We start from the raw sequence: 18,132 nt of genomic DNA, 5'->3' as shown, positions 1-18,132 counted from the left end.
AATTTCCTGGTCATATTTTATATTTAGGTGCAGATTGTAGCTAACCACCTATAGACTGGGAGCCTCAAGTGATCAGGATGGGCAGTAGGGACAGAGAACCGTGTGAAACTGTTCCAAGTGCCTTATCCGAAAATTGCCTTGAGTAGTTAATCAGAGAACCGACTTGTGAAGATAAGGTCTTAGACCTGGTGGCGACAAACAGGCCCGAATTTCTCGACTAAATTTGCGTAGAACAGGGAATCAGTGATCGTAAGTTAGTTACAGCATCACTGAATGCATCTGTAAACAGGTATACAAAGAAAGGTAGGAAAATCTCTCTGTTTAGTAATAGCGAGAAGAGACATATTCCACATTACCTAGCAGGTAATTACAAAAATTTCATCTCCAGCACTGACAATGTTGAGCGACAGTGAACAAAGTTCAAGAGCTCTAGATAAGAATGTCGCGAGCAAAATTTTGAGGACTGGAAAAGACACACCGTGGTGCGACAACCGTGTTATGAAGCTGCCACAAAAGCAACGACAGATTCACTGCAAATTTAAAGGTAGCTAAAGTCTCACAGATAGACAAAATTGAAACGTAGCCAAAATCGGCGTTAGTAGGGCTAAGCATGAAGCGTTCAACGAATGCCAAAGTAAAACTGTCAACTTGACAGAAAATCCTAAGAAGTTCTGGCCTTATGTTAAATCAGTAAACGGATCTAAGCCGTCTCTCCAGACACTCTGTGCCCATAATGGCACTGAAACAGAGAATGACAGAGGAAAGGCCAAAATACTAAACGTCTTTTCCAAAACTGTTTCACAGGGGAAGGCCGCACTGTAGCTCCTCCTTCAAATCGTCGCACGAACGGTAAAATGACAGATATCGAAATAAGTGCCAGAGGCATAGATAAGCAACTGAAATCGCTCAACCCAGGAAAAGCCACTGGACCTGACGGGATACCAGTTCGATTCTATATAGAGTATGCGAAAGAATTTGTCCCTCTTCTAGTAGCAGTCTACTGTAGGTTCCTAGAGGAGCGATCCGTTCGTAATAACTGGAAAAAAGCACAAGTCATGCCCAAGAAGGATTGCCGAACAGACGTACAAAATAATATGCCTACATCTATGACATTAGACTGTCGTAGATTTTGAAACACATTTTACGTTGGCTTCTTATGACAATTAGAGAGATAAAAAATCTCCTCTGCACGAGACAACATGGGTTTCGCAACAACGATGGTCTGAAACCCAGCATGGCCCGTTCGTCCACGAAACACAGAGGCTGTAGACACAGGCGCCCAACTACAAATCGTGTTCCTTGACTTCCGAAAGGCATTCGACGCAGTTTCGTGACTGCTGCGTATTGAATAAGATATGAGCGTATGATATAACAGACCAACTGTGTGACAGGACTGAAGACTTTCTAGAAAACAGATCCCAGCCTGTCATTCCGAAAGGAGAGAAGACTTCAGACGTAAAAGTATTTTCCGGCGTGCCGAACGGGAGTGTTATAGCACTTCTTTTCACAATATGTAATTGACCTAGTAGATAACGTCGGAACTTCCAAGAGGCTTTCGCGCATAATGCTGCCGCTTACAGAGAAGTCGAGGCGCTAGAAAATTGTAGCAAACAGCAGAAAGACACACAGTGAATTGACGATTGGTGCAGGGGGTGGTAACTGACCGCAAACATAAACAAATGTAATGTGTTGCGAATACATAGGCACAAAGATCATTTATTTTATGATTACACAATTGCATAACAATCACTGGAAGCAGTTACTTCAATAAAATACCTAGAAGTATGCGTATGGATCGATCTGAAGTGGAACGACCACATAAAACTAATAGCGAAAAGGCAGATGACGGATTGAGATTCATTGGAAGAATCCTTAGGAAATGTAGTCAATCAACAAAGGAAATTACTTACAAAACGCTCGTACGACCAGTACCTGAATATTCATCGTCAGTGCGTGATCCGTAACAGATACGACTTATAGAAGAAGCTTCCAAGAAGAGCAGCACGTTTCATTACACACTGCCAAAGAAACTGGCACACCTGCCTAATATCGTGTACGGCTCCCGCGAGCATGCAGAAGTGCTACAACATGACGTGGCATGGAGTCGACTAATATCTGAAGTAGTGCTCCAGGGATTCGACATCATGAACCCTGCAGGGCTGCCCATAAATCCGTAAGAGTACGAGGGGCGGAGATAGCTTCTGAGCAGCACTTTGCAAGGCGTCCCAAATATACTCAATAATATTCAAGTCTTGAGAGTTCGGTGGCCAGCGGAAATGTTTAAACTCAGAAGAGTGTTGCTGGAGCCACTCCATAGCAATTCTGGACGTGTGAGGTGTCGCATTGTCCTCGTGGAAGTACCCAAGTCCGTTGGAATGCACAATGGACGTGAATGGATGCAGGTGATCAGACAGACTGCTTACATACGTGTCATCTGTCAAGCCGTATCTAGACCTTTCAGGCCTCCAGTACCACTCCAACTGCAGACGCCCCACACTGTTTCAGAGCCTCCATCAACTTGAACAGTCCCTCTGCTGACATGAAGGGTCCATGCATTCGTGAGGTTGTCTCCATATCCGTGCACGTCCATCCGCTCGATAGAATTTGAAACGAGACTCGTCCGACCACGGAACATGTTTCCAGTCATCAACAGCCCAACGTCGGTGTTGACGGGCCCGGGCGAGGGGTAAAGCTTTGTGTCGATCAGTGAGAAAGGGTACACGAGTGGGCCTTCGGCTCCGAAAGCCCACTGCACTTTTGTCACGTTGAACGATTCTCTTCAGTCGCCGTTGGTCCCGTTCTTGCAGGATCTTTTCCCGGCCACAGCAGTGTCGGAGATTTGATGTTTCACCAGATTCCTGTTGCTCACGATACACTCATGAAATAGTCGTATGGGAAAATCCCCACTTCGTCGCTACCGCAGAGATGTGTCCCATCGCTCGTGTGCCGGCTATAAGACCACGTTCAAACTCACTTAAATCTTAATAACCTGCCGTTGTAGCAGTAGTAACAGATCTCTCAACTGCGCCAGACATTTGTTTTACATAGGCGTTGCCGATCGCAGCGCCGTATTCTGCTGGTTCACATATAATACCTCCGTATTTGTATACGCATGCCTATACCAGTTTCTTTGGCGCATCAGTGTAGGATCCTTTTGTAAGCGTCACGGAGATGCTCAGCCAAGACTAATGGCAGACGCTGCAAGAGAGGCGTTCTGCATCTACTGTTGAAGATAAATTGGACACTCTGTATAGAGAGTGGCTAATAGTCCTGCGGTTGCAAAGTTTTCACCATGCCGCAAGCAGGCTGTATAATTAGACAGCTTCACAACGTGAAATGCAGACCACAGATTCGATTAGCGACGCCAGAGCAGCACTTTTAATACTAGAGTCACATAATGCAGTATACTTCAAATAACGGTAGCCACCCAGAAAATAAAATGATTCTTTTGTTTTATAACAGGGAGACCGGTTTTACTTCTACTTGCTCCCTTATTCGACGTCGTAGTTAGTAGACACTGAGGTTTGAGAGTCTTCTCCAGTCTCCAGATACTGTGTATTTGGTACATCACAATTACCACCTTTATTTAATTTACTTTCTGTTGTGTTGGGAGCTCCAGAAAAGTACTCATATCCCGAATCTTTAAAACAAAAATTTTGATGCCTATGTTAGAAGGCTTCATAGCTAAAGGCGATAAAAAGCAATAAAAATTTAGAAGAGGAACACATTTCACAGTTTTTTGTCAATGTGTCTACGCAAAAATTTTGTAAGGTTGATGCTTGACTTTATAATGCATAATTCTGGAACGTAGAATCTCTAAGGTGCCGAGCAATATGTAGTAAACGAGAAACTGTTCTACCAGTCTATGCTCGGTTACAGAATATTTTGAATTAAAATTGTGGAATTATTGTTTCTATTTGCAATATAGAAGTTGTAAGATGTAGGTATGCAGACTGAAGCGACAAATGAAAATTTGTACCAAGGCTGGGATGGGAACCCAGGACTCCTTCCCACTAGACAGATGCACTAACCACTACGCCACCCTGACACACTAGCTTTGCATAATTGCATGGGTTATGCTTACATATTTCATAGATATTTAAGACTTGAAAATATCTCTGGGACCAAATAGTTTCATTTGATAAAAATTATACTCAGCAACACGGTCGACCACTTTAAACGAGGTACTCCAAAATTTGTGTTAACGTTAGTAATGCCACCTCTTAGAAAAATACATTCACGTCACATACAATATTTGTAGGATACCACAAGGTGTTTAACACTTCGCATCATACATCTACCATTGTCCACTGTTTTCGTTGCTATGTGCCGGAAGCACTAGCAAAATGAAGCCATGTTCAGTTCCACTTTTACAGCCAACAGTGGAAACGCTGAGAGACACTGTAGTGAACTAACACTCAACTTAATTTCAGACTTGTTGCGTTCTTTTTGCAGGACTTTGTGCCACACTGTACCTAAGCTGCAATTCACTCACACAACATCCCATTATGAGTTTTTTCTGAGTAAATATAATTTCTTTTTGTAAATAGTATTTATAGCACTTGAATTCGGCCTCAGTGTCTGCTTATCATAAAAAGTGTAACGCAAAAGAATGTACAGACCATAGGACAATAAATTTTGTTAGCCATGTAACAAAGGCTTAAACGAAAGTCATACTAACGACAATTGAAAAGAAAACCGAGGAAAATATTGGGGAAGACTAGTTTCGATTCAGAAAGGGCAAAGAAAAAAGAGATTTTATAGGTACAGCAAATAAATATTTTTTTCAGCCTTCAGTTGCAAGGTAATTTTACTCGTTTACCTAGGTTTCGATTCCAGTAATGGAATCTTCCTCAGAACAAAAAATGAAATTATTTTGTGAGCCAAACACTGGTCATGTCACAGATTAAAAATTAAAACATTAAAGACGCATAATCATAAGATTATGTCAGTCAAAATTAAAATGTTAAAGATTTGTAGATTTTATAGGTACTCTGAGGATGATCGGGGAAACAATGATGAGGATGAACAAGGAGGGTACATTTTATTTTATCGTCTGGGAGAAGCCTTTCAATAGCGTTAACTGGAGTATACTGCTGAGAATTTGGAAAGGTGTTGGTATAGACCGGAATGACAGATTAATAAAGAAGATTTGTATACAATGCAAAAAGTGAGAGTTAGAGTAGAGAATGAGGAGACGGGAACGACGAGCATTAGAGTGGCGTAAGGCAAGGATGCTCACTGACAGCGAAGCTTTTCAACGTATATGGAGACGAACTGATGAGTTAGACCATAGAGAACGCAAGAGGAATTGTAATTGTTGGAGAAACGATAAAGACTGTAAAATGCTAGGATGATCGAGGAGTACTGGCAGAATTAGAAGAGGAGCTGCAGCAGATATTGAAGAATATTAAGGGGCAAAGATTATGGAATGAAGGTAAATATAGGAAAGATAAAAGTGATGAGAATAAGCAAGAAGGAAACTCTAGTTCACAAACTGCTAGACGGAAAAAATATATAACAAGTGAAATACTTTCTGTACTTGGGAAGTTTAATGATATCGAGTGGAAGTTTTACAGAATAAATGAGAAGGAAGATATCTATGGGAAAAACAGCATTTGAAAAGGTACAGCAGTTACTAACATCTAGAAGAATTCCGATGGAGTTGGGGAAAAGATGATAAATGTTGTGTCTGGACTGCAGTGTTATACAGCAGCGAATCATGGATAATCAAAAAGAAAAAAGAAAGATTTTTACGAAAATTTGAAACGTGACTATGGAGAAGAATGCTTAAGGTGAAGTGGACTGACAGACTTAAGAATGAAGTAGTAATGAAGAAAATAGGAGGAGAAAGGAGATTGATGAAAGTGATCAGATGGAGGAAAAAATTCCTGGCTAGGACATATACTACGCAGGAATTACTTGCGACAAATAATTATAGATGTAAACGTGAAAGAAATGCGAGAAAGAAGCATAAAGAAATTTGAAATAATCGATGACGTTGGAAGACGACTAACATACAAACAGACGAAGAAAGATCCTCATAACAGGACACTAAGCAGAGCCTCCAGTTGAAACCTGTCTAAGATGGGTACACTAATGAAGAAGAGAAGAAAACATTTTCTTGATAACCTTTCCTGTTGAACTCCAGTCATTAGTTTTCGTTATTCACGTTATACCAGTTACAATAACGGTACTTAATTTACATTCGGAACGAAAATATTTGTTTCATTCTTAGCTTAGTTGTATCTCGTCTGGTCTGTCTTTGAACAGTTTGACTCCCTTCGGGAATTAAATTTTTGTGACGAACAGTCTCGATGATATTTTCCTTTCATTAGCTGCGTTTCACAGCCTCGCTCGCACAGCGTCGTTTCTCAGAGTTCCAACAGCCGCTCTCTTTGTATCTTCTATCGAAAATTCCTTACCTAACTGCCAGTGTATGATGAAAAACCGTCGTTGCCTTTCAGAACTTGATGCTATGAGACACGGTAAGTCTAATATACTCCAAGAAAGGTTTTTAGATACAAACAACTGATCTAGGGAGCGTATTTTAATTAACTGGTCTCTACTTTTGTTTTACTTATTGATAACATAAAACATGACACGAACAAGAAAGAAAATTACAGGAAGAAAATTGCCTTAAGAATAAGCGCCCCTACATAGAACTGCAATTATCGTAAGTTTTTATTCCTAAATACGTGGCCGTTGTTTTCACTACGGCACTAAAATCCTTTTTAATACTTTTTTTACCGACACTGATGAAGTGTTCTACATACGAGTAACTATCAGGCCTGAGACGTCTGCTGTTAGCACCTGAGGATGACGTCACAACCATGAAAATAAAGTGAAAGGCATATAGAAAGTTATTCTTGTTTCGCACCACATGCGGATGCATAGAGGTGGAATTCGTTAGTGTATGTAGGGAGTACCCTTCTCCATCCACTTTACTGTGCTCTGCTCAGTAAAACTGGAGTTTCTGTGTGTGTTTTGTGATTACACAGTGAGTAATAATTTCAAGAATACTCTACAAAGATCCGTTCGAGAAGGTATGGCAATATGTACCTCAAAAGAATACACAAACATCAACAATACTTTCTAATCGCTCCTTTATTTCGAAATTCATGACACTGAAAACAAAAATAGGCTCTGTGTCATGTGTTTATATTCATTTTCAATATATCCATATCATAAAACGACGTGTAATGACAAAATCATCTGTTTCCCTCATGGCTTTTTTTTTTCACATTACTCCTGAGCACCGTCGATACGTGGTGGAACGCCCCCTTGCTTGGATGCAGCATTAAATACGTCGTTATCGCTGTTATCTTTTCTTCCATATTATCATCTTTGACAATACTCCGTTTCCAGGAATCGACTTTTCTGACATTTACATTATATTGTATGTAATTCTTATATAGGAAATCGCTCTTCCAAGATGTGACAGATTAAGAAATGAGCTTTTCGTTTCACTTTCTTCTACAGTTTGAATATTGGAGCTTCTGTTCCTTCAGTCATTGATATCATTATACGCCGATTTTAAAACTGTTTCAGCTGCAACGACTTAGAATAAATGTAAGCATTATCTGTTGGACCAGACCAACATGAATGTCTCATACACAGACACGTGAGGGTCGTTTCATGCTCTCTCTCTCTCTCGTCGTGCAAATTCACTCTTTTCTGCGCCTCCCTTATGTAGAAATAGCGCGCTTGACAAGCGCAGACGATAAAATTTGTACTGTGTGTCCTTCTCCACTGTTCTCTTTCCCTTTTTCCGTGTAATTTAGTTATAGGTACGAGATGTGACCTTACGTAGGTTCCGGCTGCGTCGAACTTCATCAGGGCTTTTTATATTTGCGCGTAACGTTGTGTAAAGTTTCCTACCGAACTGCTGATATCATGTTATATGCTGCATTAGATGGAAAAGAAAGACTCTCGTACTTCACTTTTATCGGAAACATTTTTAGAATACGTTCAGCTTAAAAAATAATAAATGCTCCCCGCCCGTTACATGACATGGTACGGACAAAAACGATCCTCCTGCAACAAAATGCGGGAATGTAGGCTACGTATGTCAGTAAATGACCCATCGTGCAAAACGTTGAAACGCTTGTACGAATGCAAAGCTGTGCCAGATAAGGTTGTAAAAATCTATGTGCGCGTTTTTATTTTATGACAGTCGTTCAAAGGTTGTCCTCTCATTTAGCCGAATAAGTGATGCTTTCGTGCGGGGAAATAATGCTCAAATTTTATGAAAAGTCTGCAGTTTTCCTCGCTGTTGTACTGTCACCCTAGTTTCAGATCCGGCAACTTTTTTTCTTCCCTTTGTGAACAATGTTCGTAATACTATCGCTCTGGAAAGTTGCCGCTTTGTCTCACAGGCGCGGGGATGTAGAGAGTTGCTTGGCGAGAGACTCTTAGAGTTTTTTTTTTTTTTTTTATCTTATGGGACTTAACTGCTAAGGTCATCATTCCCTAAGCTTACACACTACTTAACCTAAATTATCCTAAGTACAAAGACACACACCTATGCCCGAGGGAGGACTCGAACCTCCGCTGGAACCAGCCGCACAGTCCATGACTGCAGCGCCTAAGACCGCTCGGTTAATCCCACGCGGCTGTGTTCTTGTGAAAGCAACTGTAAGATGTTTCCCCGCCACAACCGATAGATTTTGTTATTACCATCGTATGGCATCGTAAACGTAAATATACGATTAATTTATGGGATAATGTTTAAATGTGACAAACAGATCTTAACACTCGGTAAGAGCAAAATGTTACACTCATAGTTACGTGTTCTACGTGGCCAGTGGAAACCATTCTCACACTAAAGACAACAGTTACCTTGACTCCCTTGTCAAATAGTATACAAATGGCATCTGGATGGTGCTAAATTATAAGTGAAAAATCCTCCATAAAACACAAAGGCAAAAACAATGAAAATGCTAATCAGACGGGCAGAAAGAGACTATAGTATTACCTGGGTATGAGTTCGCTTGAATAGAAGAATTTAAATCCGAATACAGTGACAATACACATTTCACATCCATCGAAATTAAAACATCAACGAAAAAAATTAATTACTTTTCTTAATGCATTTGATTCGGAATCGTCTCCGTCATTATGTCATGCAAGCAAGGCATTCATGAAAGGCTCGCTGAAACTCTCTCTCTGTGTACATGTTCCGCAATTTTTTCATGATGTAGTTGTACCACAATGCACTAATATTACCTCCTACGTTGCTTTACTGTTAGTAATGCTTTTGTTGGTATTTTTAACCATGTCTATATGTATTAACAGTAATAATCACAGAATTCCCCAAAAGACCCTGAACTACAGGTCTAATTAGAAAAAGAGATACTGGAAGACCTCGGAAAATATGGAAATGATTTCATTTGTGATATGAAAAAAGCAAAAATAGACTCAAAGGTTGGTTGGTTGGTTGATCCGGGGGAAAGAACCAAGTAGCGAGGTCATCGGTCGTCCCATCGGATTAGGGAAGCAAATCGCCCGCGCCCTTTCACAGGAACCATCTCTGCATTTGCCTGAAGCGTTTTAGGGAAATCACGGAAAACCTAATCAGGATGGCCGGACGCGAGATTGAACCGTCGTCCTCCAGAATGCGAATCCAGTGTGGTAGCCACTGCGCCGTCTCGCTCGGTAACATTCAACGGAAGGCAGACGACTAAGGGCAGGTATTTCCAACCCGTCACTTGTGATGTATTATTTTGTTTAGTTTTCAAGCCATCTGAAGTGTACTTTCAGATGAAGCGTACAGATTTTTTTTATTTTTATTTTTTAAAGGTGTTTCTTAGAGAGTGTTACTGAACATTAAAAGGTGCTTCAAGCTGCATAATGAGGCGTTGGAGCTAAAACCTCGACGACAGTTTCCTCTGCCATTGCCTTTTAGCCCCAGTATCACCTATGCTGAAGTGATGTTACGCTCTTTAGTTGTCGAAATGTAACAGGATTGATGACAAACTCTCTTCAAGCATCAACCGGACTGCGCTGGTTCAGAATGGTCACCATTCGGCGATACTCCACACTGTAAACGTCTGTCGTAATTATATTTGTGATCTGTTGCTTTTATCCGCTGTTAAAAGGTTCTTCTTGGGCGCACGCAGAGTTAAGCTAATGCGAGGAGAAACTTTCTTGTCGTTGGAGAAACTTCTTTACGTCGTATTAGTTTACTTTAAGTATAGAGATGTATATCGACTCTGTGGTTTTGATCTTCTAGAAAGATTCCACAGAAAATGTAATTCAGCATAACTGTTATTAATGAATGAAAGTATTAAAAATGATCGTTAACTTTAAGAGAGTCTTTAAGACACTGTAACGATATGAATTTGATTTTAGATTATTCACTTCACTGGTTGAAATTACTTTGATCTTGGCAAAAATCCTTTCACTGCTCAATTCAATTTACATAAAATTACTTTTTCACACTATACTTTAACGGTTTTACGATCCAACCCTCAATATAATTTTGAAGTGAAATAACATGATTTTCACTCATCGTGTATTTATATTACAAAAATCTTAAAAACCAGTTTTGTTGAATCCCCAACAACAGCTCACACACAAATGATAACAAGATCGGCGATACCATGTCCATAGCAGTAAATGGGTTGACAGTTGGACATAGACTGATTCATTTTTCAGTATTATGGCATATGATATAGCAAAAATAACTCTTTTTCTTTTTAAATAATGTACAGTAATTAAAATACAGCGATACAGGCGCCTCAGGCGCCATATTCTTCTGTGAGCTGGCCGACAGTTGATAGATTCCCCGTGACATGCTGTCACTCCCGTCGCGTCGGTCTTGAAAAAAAGCAGGCATGTCCAAAGAATGTAACTAAACAGATTGACTAGACAGGTTGCTTAATTCTGCAAAAGTTACAATACATCTAAAGCTGAGACAAGAGGATGGATCGTATAATGCTACACTGCTTTGTCATCTTCGAGGCACATAATAATACTGCGGCGTGTGCGTGAATTATCTTCGTAATTTTCTTGCCTCTACTCAATGTGTTAGCATTATTTTCCCTAATACATATAAAGGTTGCAGGCTTGTATTGAAAACGTTTTCATTCAACAAGGAGTACAATAGTTGCTGATATCTGGCAATTACAATTTTTTCATAAAATTCGCGTAAGATTTTGAGGGTGCAGATATCGTTGCTATGGTATCGAGAGATACTCAGTCACCGCAACACATTGATTTGAAATTATCTTTGAGTTTCAAATTAGCTATTCAACTGAGTTACTAATATCTATTTTTAACTTTTAGGTATCTTTCTTAGCTGGCCAGTTACTGGTAATTAACTTCGTACTTTCCGTAATAAATGGCTCAGACATCTTTTTATTTCACAACTAATTAAAACATCGTTTCATAAAACGTGGTCGCCGTAACTTTTGAAGAGAAATGGTCTTTTTATATAAATATTTCTCCGTTGAATTTAAACTTTAGTTATGATTCAGATATATTGATCCTTGTACAATTATTTCCTCGGAAGACAAATTTGTCATTTCAGGTACAAAGCTTTTTAATAGTAATTCATATTCAGCACGTCACGAAGATTTATCACACTTGAACAATACACGTAAAACCACCACTTAAGTTAGAGCAAGGTTAATTAACAAATCTCTATAAGCAAAAGCAGCTAATCTTCAGCTGATAAAACATTATTACAGCATGGGGCATAATTTCTCTTCTCTTATTTTTTAACAATTATCAGCGAGCCCTTTACACAACATAAAACATCTCCTTGCGAGGGATGGCTGACGGTTCGCCAGTAGCTTGGTCCAGTACGTCAATGTCTTCAAACCGAGACTGAATATCCACTCCGCTTCGAACATGAAAGAATGACAAAAAATAAAAACATTTTGTAATTTTTGCAAAGCACACTTAATATAACAAAATTATTTATCATTGTGGCTTAACTTACTGTACCATATATCGCGACAGTGCCTAAGGACATCACACACATCCATGCCCGAGGCAGGATTCGAACCTGCGACCGTAGCGTCGTGCGGTTCCAGAATGTAGCGCCTAGAACCGCTCGGCCACTCCGTCCGGCGACAGCGAGGTCATCGGTCTCATCGGATTAGGGAAGGACGGGGAAGGAAGTCGGCCGTGCCCTTTCAAAGGAACCATCCCGGCATTTGCCTGGAGCGATTGAGGGAAATCACGGAAAATCTAAAACAGGATGGCCGGTCGCGGGACTGAACCGTCGTCCTCCCGAATGCGAGTCCAGTATGCTACGCGACAGTGGCATAATCCGAAGTGGAAGAGCTTCAAATGTTAGAACATTACAACAGGTGCAATGCACGAAGACCTTAAAGAAGCACGATTACCAGACAGAAACATTTTTAGACAGAAAAGCCACAACTGGACAAAAAGCGTTGCAGCAAAACTCAAGAAGTCCGCAACAAGTTGGTCTGACGATAGGAAAAGAGCCCACGAAAGCAGTAAGCGCACAAAGCAGATGTCAAACAAAATTCCGAAAAATGACATTTGTTTCTCATCGCCTGGTCTAGTAGGACGCCAACGTGAGTAACAGTACAATTCCGGAATACGGCCTAGCGTAATGTGGCTCCGGTTAATGAACGTGCTACACAGGGGAATCCCATACAAGCAAGGTAGACAGCGCCCCGGAGATGACGGTGCGCCGCTCGCTTGGTGTGATGCCGCAGCTGTAAAGTTGGCCAACATTCCCTCAGAGGGGTGTACGCCAGGCGGATGCTCCGGGCGCCAATCTCGGTCGGGTTTTATCTGACACCATCTCCACAGACACGCCGGAGAGCGTCAATAAAACGCGAACCGCGGGATCCCCCCCGACCGCACCTTGTCTGCTCGGGGAAACGTCTTATCCGCCGTGGCAGCCGCAAATGGCTCAGCCGCGGAGCAGATGTCGTGCCGGGCCCGAAGACTGCAGATTGCAACCCGCCGCGCATGTGATTGAGGGAACGGAGCGAAATGGAAAAAGAAAAAAAAAAAAAGGCTTAGACAAGCAGATGCTGAAATCTTGTAGAACGCTCGTAGTCTCATTTTCTGTACGGCACACAGCGATTATGTCGGCCACATTTGCAGGATGAAACATATACCTTTTTCACCACAAATAGCATTTGACTCGTTAAACATATTTGTAGTTTTTTTCTCATGGAATACAGTCTGCAGCCGGCCGAAGTGGCCGTGCAGTTAAAGGCGCTGCAGTCTGGAACCGCAAGACCGCTACGGTCGCAGGTTCGAATCCTGACTCGGGCATGGATGTTTGTGATGTCCTTAGGTTAGTTAGGTTTAACTAGGTCTAAGTTCTAGGGGACTAATGGCCTCAGCAGTTGAGTCCCATAGTGCTTAGAGCCATTTGAACCATTTGAACAGTTTGCAAATTACATTCAAGCTTTCTGAAAATTCCCACACATACAGTAAGAAAAATGATAATATCAATCAAAATGTATCACTTTGTCTGTGTAGCAGACGATCTTATGAAATCCAAAGATAAATAAATAAATATCTGTAGTTCTCGAGTTCTCAGATGGAACTGTATTCAGCTTTTCTTCTTTTTTTTTTTCATTACATCGTATTTCAGAAAATAGTGAGAACTATGTCTTTTATTTTATCTTTTGTAGCAATTTGGCGTTCTTACAGTCTGAATGATTCAAATCCAAACAAAGACGAACATTCCTACCTTCATAAAACACATGCTACACACATAATAAAAAGAGAGAAAATGTAGGTTTTTTCCTCATCATTTTAACGCTTTCTATCTTTTTTACAAGCTCGATGAGTAAAAAAGATCTATCTTCTTTCTCAGTTCTAATTACGTTCTGTATTGCAGTTTCTCCGCTAAAGTTTTTCCATTAAAATTATAGAAAGAAAACAAAAATAACAAATGCCTTATTTCACTTAAACTTCAACTTAATTAAACTGAAACGTCAAACTACGATTGGCTGTCACCGGACACACCCACATTTACAGTTATCTCCATCAGAGAGCCAGCCGATGTGGCCGAGCGGTTCTGGGCGCTTCAGTCTGGAACCGTGTGACCGCTACGGTCGCAGGTTCGAATCCTGCCTAGGGCAGGTTAGTTAGGTTTAAGTAGTTCTAAGTTCTAGGGGACTGATGACCTCAAATGTTAAGTCCCATAGTGCTCAGAGCCATTTGAACCATTTTTCCATCAGAGAAAACTAGGAAATAATCTCACTGTTCCTAACCAGTTTCTCATTGCTACAGAGAAGAGTTTTGCTGACAGCCATTTGCCAGTTCTTTGCTACTAAATACTCAACAATCTTTCTTACAGAGGTAACGATTACGTTACCTCTAGCCGCTCACAGAAGAATAAACAGAAAACGAATTGCATTTTACTGCGACAGTTTCAAAAAACTATCATCATCGATATAGTTTTCCTTATACTTTCGCTATATGACCTTTCTTTTTCAGGAAAAATATTTTACAATTACTTTTTGTTTCGTAGTAAAGGACTTTTTACATTAATTCAAACACATTACCTATATGTGATTCTTCTAGTTTTCCCGACGTACTGAATATTCGATGAGTTTTCGGGATAGCAGGCGGATCATGTTGACTTCTTGCTACAATAGCTGCAGGGGTTATAGCCGCGTGGTCTAAGGCGTCTTGTCACGGTCCGTGCGGCTCCTACCGTCGGAGGTTCGAGTCCCCCCTCGGACATGGGGGTGTGTGTCCTCCTCAGCGTAAGTTAGTTTAAGTTATATTAAATAGTGTTTAAGCTTAAGGACCAATTACCTCCGCAGTTTGGTCCCATAAGACTGTGGTGTCACCGCCAGACACCACAGTTGCTAGGTGGTAGCTTTAAATCGGCCGCGGTCCATTAGCACATGTCGGACCCGCGTGTCGCCACTGTCAGTGATCGCAGACCGAGCGCCACCACACGGCAGGTCTAGAGAGACGGACTAGCACTCGCCCCAGTTGTACGACGACTTTGCTAGCGACTACACTGACGAAGCCTTTCTCTCATTTGCCGAGAGATAGAATAGCCTTCAGCTAAGTCCATGGCTACGACCTAGCAAGGCGCCATTAACCATATCTGAGAGTCTCACTTGTATCATCAAGAATGCTGTATACAATTGATGGATTAAAGTTAAGTATTCCAGCAGCTACGTACTTTCCTTTATAGCATTCATTACGTATCCTGTTTCAGACCTAAGCAAGCCTGCGTGAATTAAGCGCGTGCCCTTTCGGCTTCCTCGCCCTGTGTCTAGACTGTCTTGTCTAGACACAACAAAGACCTTACCACAATGTCCAATTTCTTGCCACAATGTTTCGGTTGGCAACCGTCCAACAATTTTCAGGTGAGTGCCCTCCACTGGAGACTGCCAGTTCACGGTGTGGGCTTTATAGCAAAGATTGGAGAGGAGACGGATGGCGCATTGGCGACCTCACAGGAGTGTCCTCTATCGAAATCGGCGCCCTCTGTAGACACTGTTCCATCTGTGGCGCGCAAGCCCATGCCTGTTAAGATGAAACTACATGCCGCTCTCTGTCGGAGAGCGAGCTCGCGGCGCTAAAAACAAGCGTCAGATGTCGACAGACGTGTCATTATTTTCCTCTCAGAAAAAAAATTGGAGACATCACCGCGTCCCAAGTCTTGTCCAGTTGAAAGCCGGTGTCACGATTTATAAGATTTTGTGTTAGACGTATTTCACAGATTATGTAATTACTAATTGCCAAAAGGATCTCGCCGGGGCCAAGATTTTTGAGACAAAATAATCCATAGTGTCTTGTGATAAAACAATGCTCAGCTACGGCCAACTTACTGGGCTGCCAAAGACGAGAGTGGCGCTCATGTTTAATGCACTTTCTATGTGCTGTGCATATCGTCTGACTTATGTAAGCTTTGCACACTGGCAAGGAATTTTATAAATTTTGGCGTTCCGCAGTTTCATATAGTCCCTTTCAGAACTGAGATCTATGCCTGAGGCCGGAAGATTACTTTAAGTTGATGTTTCCTTAGTATCTTGCTACTTTAAACGAAAGGTTGCCTACGTACGGAAGAAACGCCCTGGGTTTGAACAGCTCTTTAACTTATTGATGTTGTGGGTGATCATGTGTCTTCCTCCTTAGCGATGTACTAGTTTGACGTGGAGAGAAGCCATTACCATTGAACACCGACTGCAGATGTTCTAGCTCCTTTGTAAGGCTGTCTCCGTCATAAATAACATGTGCTCGGTGCCACAAGGCCGAGCGGTTCTAGGCGCTTTAGTCCGGAACCGCGCTGCTGCTACGGTCGCAGCTTCAAATCCTGCCTCGGGCGTGGATGTGTGTGATGTCCTTAGGTTAGTTAGGTTTAAGTAGTTCTGAGTCTAGGAGACTGATGACCTCAGGTGTTAAGTCCCATAGTGCTTGGAGCCATTTGAACCAATTTTCTAAGGACGCCAGTAGTTTGTGAAGGGTGATGGCAGCTGGACGCTTGCAGATAGAAGTCTGTACGTGTGTGGGCTTACGGTACACAGATTGCCCTAATGACCCAACGTCTTGATTAGTAGGAAAGTGGACAGCTGCAATCACGAAACCTCATAGAACGTTACTATTCCTTACTACTGTTTCCATGAAAGCGGTTTCGCAAAACTTTAAATCCGGGCGGCAATATTGCAGCCAACTGTTGACAGAACTAAAATGACTTCACAATATTAATTCTCAATGTGTACTATCCCACCTCCACCTCCATAACCGAACTTCCTAGGCGCTACAGCCTGGAACCGCGCTACCGTTACGGTGGCAGGTTCGAATCCTGCCTCGGGCATGGATGTGGGTGATGTCCTTAGGTTAGTTAGGTTTAAGTAGTTCTAAGTTCTAGGGTACTGATGACCTCAGATGTTAAGTCCCATAGTGCTCAGAGCCATTTGAACCATTTTTGAATACATTACTACACTTATCATTCTAAAATACCACATCCATTGCTAGAAGGAAGTCCTAATTTGCACCGTAAATGTGAACAAGACCATTAGGTTTCCGTCAACCATCTCATACGGCAGCACTGCGACCAGCAAGCAGATAATCAATGACATTGCTCCATGTGCGTAGGAAGGTAAAGCTGTCATCAACAGGAAGGTAGGTTTGAATGCCACAGTGCTTTAATAGGCATAATTCTGTTGGGTCTGGTATACCGCTCTTTTCCTCTGAACTTTGAATAGACGCACCCAGCCAGTTACAGGGAAACCTTCCAAGGTGCAACTCGGACGTTTACACGTTCACGAACATTTTCGAATTTGAAAGAAGTGATGAGTGACAGATAAAGCTCCTAGAACTAAGCAGTGATCATACTTAACACTTCACCAATGAACCAAATACTGCTAAGAATGTTTCGAATTCATCGCAGAAAATTCGCTGGGAAGCTCTTAAATATTCTCCACAAAGCCCTTATCTCTCCCTAAGCGATTTCCATAGTTTGGAGCCCCAAGACAGACATTCGTGACCACCAAGTTGTTTCGGAGAAGCGGTGCACGCCTGGGTACAATCATGGTTCCGGAATAACGCACTCTCAATAAACCAGAACACTGCTCCGATCCCGACTAACACTTTCAATGTCATGAGGACATTGCACAGGTACCGCTCGTGGTCAAATACAACAGAATAACATCCAGGTTTGGCTAGCATATGCATTTATGCTCAAGGAGGCATCTCTCGCGGCGCTTCCATGTATTTGTATAACCCCTGTATGGGTGCGCTACAGTTGAAAAGCCAATGAATAACTTGCAGAAATATGGAATACCAACAGCCGTAGTTTTAATAAAATATATCAATTACGCGACCAGTTGTTACCGTTGGATAATTGGACCAGTGAATATACATGGTACCTGTCTTAATGCATCGAAAGTTGGCTATCACCATTCGGTATGCATAACGGCCTGAAGGTGACACTACTGTAGTGTCGAAACCTGTCGCATGATTAATACATTTCATAAAAAATATGGCTCAGGTATTTGTTATTTGTACAAGTTTACGACCTTGTCAAAGGTGGATCATTTAAAAGGAATAACTCATCCATATGTGTTGTGTACATAGTTCCGCGTAGTCAGCGCGTACACAACTTTCCCACTAAGCAGAACAACGCAGGCGCAGCACTCGTACGTCTCCGCACTACGAGATGGC

General features: G+C 41.6%; 1 long non-coding RNA gene across 1 annotated transcript in view; it reads left to right on the top strand.

The window, feature by feature from the left end:
* The window catches only part of LOC126177084 (uncharacterized), a 777,189-nt gene that overhangs the window by 504,945 nt on the left and 254,112 nt on the right, over positions 1–18,132 (top strand). The window lies entirely within an intron of this gene.

The sequence above is a fragment of the Schistocerca cancellata genome, chromosome 3 (assembly GCF_023864275.1).
Source record: "Schistocerca cancellata isolate TAMUIC-IGC-003103 chromosome 3, iqSchCanc2.1, whole genome shotgun sequence".
NCBI lineage: Eukaryota > Metazoa > Arthropoda > Insecta > Orthoptera > Acrididae > Schistocerca > Schistocerca cancellata.
The sequence above is the reverse complement of the archived record's forward strand: the minus strand, read 5'-3'. Positions and strand labels throughout refer to the sequence as shown.